The sequence below is a fragment of the Dendrobates tinctorius genome, unplaced genomic scaffold (genome assembly GCF_039654945.1).
Source record: "Dendrobates tinctorius isolate UK_male_01 unplaced genomic scaffold, ASM3965494v1 ptg000028l, whole genome shotgun sequence".
NCBI classification, from domain to species: domain Eukaryota; kingdom Metazoa; phylum Chordata; class Amphibia; order Anura; family Dendrobatidae; genus Dendrobates; species Dendrobates tinctorius.
Genome location: NW_027361696.1, coordinates 81,597,520 through 81,611,401, shown reverse-complemented (window position 1 = coordinate 81,611,401; position 13,882 = coordinate 81,597,520). Strand labels below are relative to the sequence as shown.

General features: G+C 41.0%; 1 protein-coding gene across 2 annotated transcripts in view; it reads left to right on the top strand.

Annotated features, from left to right (window-relative positions):
* Positions 1 to 662: 662 nt before the first annotated feature.
* SYT5 (synaptotagmin 5) overlaps positions 663 to 13,882 on the top strand; it is a 395,951-nt gene continuing 382,731 nt past the window's right edge. Inside the window, exon 1 of one of the 2 annotated variants that reach the window (XM_073571079.1) lies at positions 663 to 1,031. The gene's annotated coding sequence lies outside the window, so the exon portion shown is untranslated. Of the gene's footprint in view, positions 1,032 to 5,172; positions 6,312 to 13,882 lie in introns of those variants that run through there. The other variant, XM_073571081.1, reaches the window with a different exon arrangement.

Here is a 13,882-nt window from a genome sequence, read left to right as displayed (position 1 = left end):
CTGATAGCAGCCGAGGCTGTAAATGCGGGGATTTATCCACGTGACGTTCTGACTCCAGACTGAATAAATCGAGATCTTTTGAAAATTTTATTTCCACTCTTTCATCATTTATACATCATTAACAAGTTTCCATCCTGTGATTTCCACAACTTTCCCTTTTTGGTGTTGCAATTTCAAGGATGATGAGTGCATAATCAAGCACAGGTGCGTTTCTTACTGTTCCTTTTGGTTCGGTTAAGGTGACATTAGATAATAATTTTTGGAAAAATACAATGGTGTTATGAGATTAGAATGTTTTTCCCAAAAAACGTGATTATCTCTTGACACTCATTTTGGGATATCTCGAGCCAAGAGAAAGGTTACTAGACTCATGAATGACAGATCAGATTGTTTGTCTTTTAACTCTAGAGTTGCATTATTTGTATCTTCTTATAAGTCACTCTACATATTTCAATGAATTAATCGAAAAAGTCAAATTTAGATAAAATTCATGGAATTCACTCTAGTCTGTAATAAATGGCATACTGGGCTCTACTACATCTAAAAAGCCAGCTGTGCTTCATCTGCTAGGCAGGAGGTGTCTGGACTGTGGCTGGTCTGCAGGATAAATACATGAGGTGTAGCAGGGTATGTGCACACACAGAGAGAATGCAGGCAAGTTGTTAGCAACAGTTTGCATTAGGATCTGAAAGCTTCCTCCATTCTCACCACCCTGCCTGTTGCAGACAGATGGAAGAGTCCTTCTGATGAAGAAGATTCCTGGCTGTGGATGTGTTTGTCTCCACCTCCAAGGCTTGCTGGGGCTCCACCTAGCCAAACAACTCTGTTCTCACTGCTGTGTTCAGCACTGTGAGCTGTGGACAGCTCCCTCCACCAACACAAAGGAGAACACTCAGCACCTGGGAGTGCTGGACAAAAGCAGGGGCTTCCAGCTTTGGGTTCACTTTCTCCTGGCTTCCCTTTCCTTGCTTTGACTTGCTGATTAGCTTGGAAGAAGAACAAAAGAACTTAGAAGAAACGGCTGAGAACAGGTAAGGAGATCTCCTTATACCCCACAGCTATACTAGGCATGGATATGTTTGTGATTTACAGTCATTGTTGTTTGCAAAAAAAGACACTTGTGGCATTGATACAATGGAAGAATTCTATAGAAACCACATATTCTCTATGGCACCAATGTATGGAGTCCAACCTTCTTCTCCTCCTTCTTCATCTTCTCCTTCTTCTTGTTCTCATTCTTTTTCTTCTTCCTCTTTTCTATTTATGTTACAGTATAGGGTGTTTTGCTTTAACATTAACCCTTTCTTGGAAAGGCCGCTTTATCTTATGTGTTTGCTCCCATGGAATTGGAATGTTTATGTTGTAGAACATCAATATTTACATTAGAGAAACTGTCGACAACTCTATACATGTGGCTCTTTCAATTCTAGAACAACAAGTCTAAGCGTTCCCTTCCAGGTGACGATTAATGATCATAGATTACGTTACAGCTAATGAGGATTCTGAGATTTGTAGTTCTCCTTGAAGCGCAAGTCACCTTTCCCCCTAAGGTGTGATGATAGATGTCTATAAATGAGGTGCCGCTTTGAAGGTGATATCAAACTGCAATTCTTCTCACATCACCGGATTGATAATGTGTTGATGAGTATGGCAGCGTCTGATATCACTAGAGGATAACACTATATCTGATCCCTTCTCTCCCATTTTCTGCAATCTGGTGCTTAAGTTTGAGGAGCTGAGGATGAAGAACAGACCTTTAAAGTTTGCTGCTTGTTGACATCATTCACCCCCGTGTGTTTTATTGCTTGTGGTCCAGTTTGCTCTATAGTTGTTGGTTTTTACAACAGGTGAATGCTCATATAGCGACATTACACAATATGCTTCCTAACATGTAACAGTGGCCTTTACCTATCCACATCTGGGGTTCACAACCGCCCTGATATTCCCTGACAATCCATAAAAATAATGTCTGTTTCTTTTCACTGCTGGTAAAACTTTTTTTTAAGGCGTCCACAATTTATTATAAAACGTATTCAGGTTATTTTGACTGTAATTATCATCATTTTACAGTTCACGATGAATGCAGCTTTACATCAGAATTACATTCTGCAGGCTTATCTCACGTATAATCAAAATAATTTATTTTTTTGAATGCGTCCGTAAAAAGTATTGTGATTTTTGTTTTTTTTATAAAAAATTAAAAGTCAAGTTGGCAGCCCTGATCCAGATTCTGAGCGTCAAAGATTATATATATGAAAAGTCCAATCGAGTGAAAGTGCAAGAAAGGTAAAGACTAAAATGCAAGTGTTAATATTCAATTACTATCAGTTATGAAACTAAGAGATAAATATTTTATGCACTGGTGGACACAGATGGAAATCAGCCGCCGTGCAAGGGCAGTAGATGGGCCTTTTGCAGTCCATTAAATCATCATAATGCTGAATTCCACCTGTTTTCAAGGTGGATTTGCGCCCCCTTATTTCTTGTTGCACCAATGGTATATCCGTCCCTGATTTAATGGGTATTTAATGCAGAAATCCTACCGGTTAACAAGATTTCTATCCAGGTTGCAAAAGTGACTGTTCTTTAATATCACTGCTTTCTTTTATTTTCTATGCCATACATATTCATTAGAAAGCTTATGTGTTCTTGAAGGGTTAAGCGCTTGCACGGCGTCGCACCTGTGTGCATTCACCTACTGCCGCTATCAGGTGTGCTGTTGTAGAGGGAACCAAGCAATCACTTGTTTATGAGTTGATGGTGGAAATTGCTGGCAGATACCTCGGTTATCTGATTTGTTTCCATGACTTCACTGGAATATGTGGGAGAAAACACTTTCCAAGCTTCGATATGACTAATGAAAAATATACTGGCATTTCGCTACCCAAATACTGATTTGTGGATACATAGATCTCTGTGCATTATATAAACAGCAGCCATAGAGATACAATATAATTGTAGCATATCCAATGGATACTATAGAATTCATTTGAGACTCCCGGAGGGGGGCTTTATGCTTCATGCAGACAAATTCTATGTGTTATTCGCAATGAAAAATGGTATTCAATCAAGGCTATTGTGGTCTGTAGAATATCTTCAAACCTTCTACAACCATTCATTTACACATCATGTTTCTTATTGATCTGTCATATTAAAATATACTGTGCAGCACACAGGAACCCAAGGCGTACTACAAGTATTGTGTAAGAGAATTGTCAGACATTCAATTGAAGCATAAATTGTGCTGAAAATTAGAAAAATATATACAGCCATGGCCAAAAGTGTTGGCATCTTTGAAATTGTTCAAAAAAATGAAGCATTTCTCCCCGAAAATTATGACCATGACATATTTTGTTATACACATGTTTATTTCTTTTGTGTGTAGTACAACACCACAAAAAAAAAAACAGGAAAAAAATGGCAAATTGGACTGAAATTTCCACAACACCCCAAAAATGGTCTGGACAAAATGGTTGGCACCCTCAACTTACTATTTGGTTGCACACCCTTTGGAATCAATATCTGCAATCAATCGCTTCCTATAACCATCAACAAGCTTCTTGCTCCTCTCAACTGAAATTTTGGAGCACTCTTCTTTTGCAAACTTCTCCAGGTCTCTCATATTTGAAGGTGTCTTCTCCCAAAAGCAATTTTAAAATCTCTCCAAAGCTGTTCAATGGAACTGAGATCCAGACTCATTGCTGACCACATCAGAACTCTCCGGTGCTTTGTTTCCATCCAGTTCTGGGTGTTTCTTGAAGCATGTTTGGGGTCATTGTCCTACTGGAAGACCTATGACCAAGGACATAAACCCAGCTTTCTGACACTGGGCATTACATTGCAACCCAAAATCCTTTGGTAATTTTCAGATTTAATGATGCCTTGCACACAGTCAAGGCACCCAGTGGCAGCAAAACAACCTCAAAACATCTTTGAACCACCACCATATTTGACTGTAGGTACTGTGTTCTTTTCTTAGTAGGCCTCATTCCCTTTTCAGCAAACAGTAGAATGATGTGCGTTACCAAAAAGCTCTATCTTGGTCTCATCTGTCCTCAAGATTCCTTCCCAGAAGGATGTTGACTTACATACATTTTGGAAAACTACAGTCTAGCTTTTTATGTCTGTCACAGCAGTGGGGTCCTCCTGGATCTCCTGCCATAGTATTTCATTTCATTCAAATGTCGACAGATAGTATGCATTGACACTGATGCACCCTGAGCCTGCAGGACTACTTGAATTTCTTTGGAACTTGATTGGGGCTGCTTGTCCACCATCAGGACTACCTGTCATTAATTTTTCACTGCCGTCCACATGTATGGAGATTAGCTACAGTGCCATGGTTTGTAAACTTCTTTTGTTGCACACCCTGAACAAGGGAACATCAAGATCTCTTAAAATTGACTCGTAACCTTGAGATTGTTGATACTGTTCGAAAATTTTGGTTCTGAAAGTCTTCAGGTGGTTTTCTTCTCCTCTTTCTGTTCCCCATGCTTAGTGTGGCACACACAGACACACAATGAACAGATTGAGTCAACTTCTCCCCTTTTTATCTGGTTTCAGATGTTTTTTTCATAGTGCCCATACTTGTTACTTGCCACAGGTGAGTTTGAATGAACATTACATGCTTGAAGCAAAGTGTTTAACCTACAATTTTGGAAAAATTGGCCCATTTTTGGGTCTTTGTATGAAATGATGTCCAATTTGGCTTTTTTCTTTGTTCTTTTTGTTGTTCTAATACACACAAAGGCAGTAAATGTGTGTAAGAAAACATGTAATCTCAATATAAATCTCTGGAAGAAATACTTCATTTTCTGGAACAATTTCAAGGGTGCCAACACCTTCGGCCATAAAAATATAAAATCAGTCAATCACAAAGCAACATAAATATAAGATGTGTGGATAATATCTAAAAAAAAATCGTAACTATTCATTTTTTTAAGCTGTATGTTTTTCATCTACATTTGGCATATGCATCAGGAAATATTTGATGCTTATGACACCTGTATCCATAAGACCCCATGGATATTTGTCATCATACTGCTCAGTATCCTTTATTTAGGAGCCTAATGCTTCGGTTAGTCGTATATATTTACACTGGTGGACACAGACAGAAGCGGCCAATGTGCAAAAACAATATATGGGCCCTTTGCAGTCCAAAAGCTCATCATAATGCAGTTTTAGAGGTGGTAGTGGCCCCCTGAGTGGCTGCACAGGTGGGCCTCGCACACCAAAGGACCCAATATCTCTATGTATTATTTCATCTTTTTTTTCTCCCCTTGTGTATTGTATTTTTTTTATTTAAATAGGCCATATAGTTCAATAGATATGGGCCTTTTTATTTAGTGATAATTTCAATGGCTTTAACATTGTGGTGCGGCTCACAGGATCCTCAGGGGCGTGTCTTTACGCTACTCTGCATTATTATCCTGTGACCTACTACCACTTGATTAAGACCCTACAAATTAGTACTAAATAAAAAGGTCCATATACAGGGAACCATATGAGATATTAGGAAATGCAATAAAGTAACAGTCAGGGGAGCAGCGGAAATAAAGTAAGAGCAACAGTTGGTCGCTTTTCACCTGGTGAAATATCCACAACTGATTACAGCTGAGATCTAGGGCACAAACTTGAACGCATATGAACAAAATCACTCCCATTCCCAACCAAGAATACACAGTTTCCATGTTACACCACTGTGTCAGGAGATTGGATGGATATGACATACAGAACAGCACTGATCCGATGCAGCCAAAGGCAGGATAGACAGAGATTTCATCCAATAACTCACTGGACCATCAAGAACTCTTATTCCAGCCATGACTCGTCAGTGTTTGATTTCCAGAGAGCTTCTATTTTCATCATCCTCCCTACTAATAACAAATACTCCCCATCCAGCTGCTATCCATAATATTTTGTATGCTCTGCTGCCGATCACCCATGTAAGTAGTCAGCGCCACCTAACATAATAGGAAGATGATACCGGCTATCATATGTATCTGCTTCATCCCCTGTATGATACCGGCCATCATATGTATCTAAACAAAAGACATAAGAGAGACAGAAGATTCGGCACTGCTCCTTAACTCCAAAGCAATTCCATGACTGCTATTCAAGTCGAAAATCACACACCTGGACCGACCGCCAAAATACCGCCAGAACGGGTGCTCAATCCAGAAAAGCAAACATGTAATCTGATTTTGTACAAAATAGAAAAAAAAGTCATGGCACTCACTGTTCTGTTGTGAAAATTCTTTATTTATTAAAGGCATTGGCACGGGAGGAACGTACAGAGAGTGGACAGAACGGTGAGTGCCATCACTTTTTTTCTCTTTAGTACAATATCATATGTATCTGCTACATCCCCTGTATGATACCGGTTATCATATGTATCTGCTACATTTCCTGTATGATACCGGCCATCATGTGTATCTGCTACATCCCCTGTATGATACCGGCCATCATGTGTATCTGCTACACAGCCGGTATCATACAGGAGATCATATGTATCTGCTACATTTCCTGTATGATACCGGCCATCATATGTATCTGCTACATTCCCTGTGTGACGCCGGCCATCATATGTATCTGCTACACAGCTGGTATCATACAGGAGATCATATGTATCTGCTACATTCCCTGTGTGACACCGGCCATCATATGTATCTGCTACATTTCCTGCATGATACCGGCCATCATATGTATCTGCTACATAGCCGGTATCATACAGGAGATCATATGTATCTGCTACATCCCCTGTATGATACCGGCCATCATATGTATCTGCTACATTTCCTGTATGATACCGGCCATCATATGTATCTGCTACATTCCCTGTGTGACACCGGCCATCATATGTATCTGCTACATTTCCTGCATGATACCGGCCATCATATGTATCTGCTACATAGCCGGTATCATACAGGAGAACATATGTATCTGCTACATTTCCTGTATGATACAGGCCATCATATGTATCTGCTACACAGCCGGTATCATACAGGAGATCATATGTATCTGCTACATTCCCTGTGTGACACCGGCTATCATATGTATCTGCTACATTTCCTGTATGATACCGGCCATCATATGTATCTGCTACATTCCCTGTGTGATACCGGCCATCATATGTATCTGCCACACAGCCGGTATCATACAGGAGATCATATGTATCTGCTACAGTTCCTGTATGATACCGGCCATCATATGTATCTGCTACATTTCCTGCATGATACCGGCCATCATATGTATCTGCTACATAGCCGGTATCATACAGGAGATCATATGTATCTGCTACATTTCCTGTATGATACCGGCCATCATATGTATCTGCTACATTTCCTGTATGATACCGGCCATCATATGTATCTGCTACATCCTCTGTATGATACCGGCCATCATATGTATCTGCTACATCCTCTGTATGATACCGGTTATCATATGTATCTGCTACATTTCCTGTACGATACCGGCCATCATATGTATCTGCTACATTCCCTGTGTGACACCGGCTATCATATGTATCTGCTACATTCCCTGTATGATACCGGCCATCATATGTATCTGCTACATCCTCTGTATTATACCGGCCATCATATGTATCTGCTACATCCTCTGTATGATACCGGTTATCATATATATCTGCTACATTCCCTGTGTGATACCGGCTATCATATGTATCTGCTACATTCCCTGTGTGACACCGGCTATCATATGTATCTGCTACATCTCCTGTATGATACCGGCTATCATATGTATCTGCTACATCTCCTGTATGATATTGGCCATCATATGTATCTGCTACATCTCCTGTATGATACCGGCTATCATATGTATCTGCTACATTTCCTGTATGATATTGGCCTTCATATGTATCTGCTACACAGCCGGTATCATACAGGAGATCATATGTATCTGCTACATTCCCTGTGTGACACCGGCTATCATATGTATCTGCTACATTTCCTGTATGATACTGGCCATCATGTGTATCTGCTACATCCTCTGTATGATACCGGCCATCATATGTATCTGCTACACAGCCGGTATCATACAGGAGATCATATGTATCTGCTACATTCCCTGTGTGACACCGGCCATCATATGTATCTGCTACATTTCCTGCATGATACCGGCCATCATATGTATCTGCTACATTTCCTGCATGATACCGGCCATCATATGTATCTGCTACATTCCCTGTGTGACGCCGGCCATCATATGTATCTGCTACACAGCTGGTATCATACAGGAGATCATATGTATCTGCTACATTCCCTGTGTGACACCGGCCATCATATGTATCTGCTACATTTCCTGCATGATACCGGCCATCATATGTATCTGCTACATAGCCGGTATCATACAGGAGATCATATGTATCTGCTACATTTCCTGTATGATACCGGCCATCATATGTATCTGCTACATCTCCTGTATGATACCGGCCATCATATGTATCTGCTACATTCACTGTGTGACACCGGCCATCATATGTATCTGCCACACAGCCGGTATCATACAGGAGATCATATGTATCTGCTACAGTTCCTGTATGATACCGGCCACCATATGTATCTGCTACATTTCCTGCATGATACCGGCCATCATATGTATCTGCTACATAGCCGGTATCATACAGGAGATCATATGTATCTGCTACATTTCCTGTATGATACCGGCCATCATATGTATCTGCTACATTCCCTGTGTGACACCGGCTATCATATGTATCTGCTACATTCCCTGTGTGACACCGGCCATCATATGTATCTGCTACATCTCCTGTATGATACCGGCCATCATATGTATCTGCTACATCCTCTGTATGATACCGGCCATCATATGTATCTGCTACATCCTCTGTATGATACCGGTTATCATATATATCTGCTACATTCCCTGTGTGATACCGGCTATCATATGTATCTGCTACATTCCCTGTGTGACACCGGCTATCATATGTATCTGCTACATCTCCTGTATGATACCGGCCATCATATGTATCTGCTACATCTCCTGTATGATATTGGCCATCATATGTATCTTCTACATTCCCTGTGTGACACCGGCTATCATATGTATCTGCTACATCTCCTGTATGATACCGGCCATCATATGTATCTGCTACATCTCCTGTATGATACCGGCTATCATATGTATCTGCTACATTTCCTGTATGATACCGGCCATCATATGTATCTGCTACATTTCCTGTATGATATTGGCCTTCATATGTATCTGCTACACAGCCGGTATCATACAGGAGATCATATGTATCTGCTACATTCCCTGTGTGACACCGGCTATCATATGTATCTGCTACATTTCCTGTATGATACCGGCCATCATATGTATCTGCCACACAGCCGGTATCATACAGGAGATCATATGTATCTGCTACATCCTCTGTATGATACCGGCTATCATATATATCTGCTACATTCCCTGTGTGACACCGGCCATCATATGTATGTGCTACATTTCCTGTATGATACCGGCCATCATATGTATCTGCCACACAGCCGGTATCATACAGGAGATCATATGTATCTGCTACATTTCCTGCATGATACCGGCCATCATATGTATCTGCTACATAGCTGGTATCATACAGGAGATCATATGTATCTGCTACATTTCCTGTATGATACCGGCGATCATATGTATCTGCTACATTCCCTGTGTGACACCGGCTATCATATATATCTGCTACATTTCCTGTATGATACCGGCTATCATATATATCTGCTACATCCCCTGTGTGACATCGGCTATCATATGTATCTGCTACATCTCCTGTATGATATTGGCCATCATATGTATCTGCTACATCTCCTGTATGATACCGGCTATCATATGTATCTGCTACATCTCCTGTATGATACCGGCTATCATATGTATCTGCTACATCTCCTGTATGATATTGGCCATCATATGTATCTGCTACATCTCCTGTATGATATTGGCCATCATATGTATCTGCTACATCTCCTGTATGATACCGGCTATCATATGTATCTGCTACATCTCCTGTATGATTCCGGCCATCATATGTATCTGCCACATCTCTTGCATGATACCGGCCATCATATGTATCTGCTACATCCCCTGTGTGACACCGGCTATCATATGTATCTGCTACATCTCCTGTATGATATTGGCCATCATATGTATCTGCTACATCTCCTGTATGATACCGGCTATCATATGTATCTGCTACATCTCCTGTATGATACCGGCTATCATATGTATCTGCTACATCTCCTGTATGATATTGGCCATCATATGTATCTGCTACATCTCCTGTATGATATTGGCCATCATATGTATCTGCTACATCTCCTGTATGATACCGGCTATCATATGTATCTGCTACATCTCCTGTATGATACCGGCCATCATATGTATCTGCTACATCTCCTGTATGATTCCGGCCATCATATGTATCTGCCACATCTCTTGCATGATACCGGCCATCATATGTATCTGCTACATTTCCAGTGTGACACCGGCCATCATATGTATCTGCTACATCTCCTGTATGATATTGGCCATCTTATGTATCTGCTACATTCCCTGTGTGACACCGGCTATCATATGTATCTGCTACATCTCCTGTATGATATTGGCTATCATATGTATCTGCTACATCTCCTGTATGATACCGGCCATCATATGTATATGCTACATCCCCTGTGTGACACCGGCCATCATATGTATCTGCTACATCCTCTGTATGATACCGGTTATCATATATATCTGCTACATTCCCTGTGTGATACCGGCTATCATATGTATCTGCTACATCTCCTGTATGATATTGGCCTTCATATGTATCTGCTACATCTCCTGTATGATACCGGCTATCATATGTATCTGCTACATCTCCTGTATGATATTGGCCATCATATGTATCTGCTACATCTCCTGTATGATATTGGCCATCATATGTATCTGTTACATCTCCTGTATGATACCGGCCATTATATGTATCTGCTACATCTCCTGTATGATACCGGCTATCATATGTATCTGCTACATCTCCTGTATGATACCGGCCATCATATGTATCTGCTACATCTCCTGTATGATACCGGCTATCATATGTATCTGCTACATCTCCTGTATGATACCGGCTATCATATGTATCTGCTACATCTCCTGTATGATACCGGCCATCATATGTATCTGCTACATCTCCTGTATGATACCGGCTATCATATGTATCTGCTACATCTTCTGTATGATATTGGCCATCATATGTATCTGCTACATCTCCTGTATGATACCGGCTATCATATGTATCTGCTACATCTCCTGTATGATACCGGCTATCATATGTATCTGCTACATCTCCTGTATGATACCGGCCATCATATGTATATGCTACATCTCCTGTATGATACCGGCCATCATATGTATCTGCTACATCCTCTGTATGATACCAGTTATCATATATATCTGCTACATTCCCTGTGTGATACCGGCTATCATATGTATCTGCTACATCTCCTGTATGATATTGGCCTTCATATGTATCTGCTACATCTCCTGTATGATACCGGCTATCATATGTATCTGCTACATCTCCTGTATGATACCGGCTATCATATGTATCTGCTACATCTCCTGTATGATACCGGCCATCATATGTATCTGCTACATCTCCTGTATGATACCGGCTATCATATGTATCTGCTACATCTTCTGTATGATATTGGCCATCATATGTATCTGCTACATTCCCTGTGTGACACCGGCCATCATATGTATCTGCTACATCTCCTGTATGATACCGGCTATCATATGTATCTGCTACATCTCCTGTATGATACCGGCTATCATATGTATCTGCTACATCTCCTGTATGATACCGGCTATCATATGTATCTGCTACATCTCCTGTATGATATTGGCCATCATATGTATCTGCTACATCTCCTGTATGATACCGGCCATCATATGTATCTGCTACATCTCCTGCATGATACCGGCCATCATATATATCTGCTACATTCCCTGTGTGACACCGGCCATCATATGTATCTGCTACATTTCCTGCATGATACCGGCCATCATATGTATCTGCTACATAGCTGGTATCATACAGGAGATCATATGTATCTGCTACATTTCCTGTATGATACCGGCCATCATATGTATCTGCTACATTCCCTGTGTGACACCGGCTATCATATGTATCTGCTACATTCCCTGTGTGACACCGGCCATCATATGTATCTGCTACATCTCCTGTATGATACCGGCCATCATATGTATCTGCTACATCCTCTGTATGATACCGGCCATCATATGTATCTGCTACATCCTCTGTATGTTACCGGTTATCATATATATCTGCTACATTCCCTGTGTGATACCGGCTATCATATGTATCTGCTACATTCCCTGTGTGACACCGGCTATCATATGTATCTGCTACATCTCCTGTATGATACCGGCCATCATATGTATCTGCTACATCTCCTGTATGATACTGGCCATCATATGTATCTGCTACATTCCCTGTGTGACACCGGCCATCATATGTATCTGCTACATCTCCTGTATGATACCGGCCATCATATGTATCTGCTACATCTCCTGTATGATACCGGCCATCATATGTATCTGCTACATCTCCTGTATGATACCGGCTATCATATGTATCTGCTACATTTCCTGTATGATACCGGCCATCATATGTATCTGCTACATTTCCTGTATGATATTGGCCTTCATATGTATCTGCTACACAGCCGGTATCATACAGGAGATCATATGTATCTGCTACATTCCCTGTGTGACACCGGCTATCATATGTATCTGCTACATTTCCTGTATGATACCGGCTATCATATGTATCTGCTACATCCTCTGTATGATACCGGCTATCATATATATCTGCTACATTCCCTGTGTGACACCGGCCATCATATCTATCTGCTACATTTCCTGTATGATACCGGCCATCATATGTATCTGCCACACAGCCGGTATCATACAGGAGATCATATGTATCTGCTACATTTCCTGCATGATACCGGCCATCATATGTATCTGCTACATAGCTGGTATCATACAGGAGATCATATGTATCTGCTACATTTCCTGTATGATACCGGCGATCATATGTATCTGCTACATTCCCTGTGTGACACCGGCCATCATATGTATCTGCTACATCCCCTGTGTGACACCGGCTATCATATATATCTGCTACATTTCCTGTATGATACCGGCTATCATATGTATATGCTACATCCCCTGTGTGACACCGGCTATCATATGTATCTGCTACATCTCCTGTATGATATTGGCCATCATATGTATCTGCTACATCTCCTGTATGATACCGGCTATCATATGTATCTGCTACATCTCCTGTATGATACCGGCTATCATATGTATCTGCTACATCTCCTGTATGATATTGGCCATCATATGTATCTGCTACATCTCCTGTATGATATTGGCCATCATATGTATCTGCTACATCTCCTGTATGATACCGGCTATCATATGTATCTGCTACATCTCCTGTATGATACCGGCTATCATATGTATCTGCTACATCTCCTATGGCCATCATATGTATCTGCTACATCTCCAGTATGATACCGGCCATCATATGTATCTGCTACATTTCCAGTGTGACACCGGCCATCATATGTATCTGCTACATCTCCTGTATGATATTGGCCATCTTATGTATCTGCTACATTCCCTGTGTGACACCGGCCATCATATGTATCTGCTACATCTCCTGTATGATACCGGCCATCATATGTATATGCTACATCCCCTGTGTGACACCGGCCATCATATGTATCTGCTACATCCTCTGTATGATACCGGTTATCATATATATCTGCTA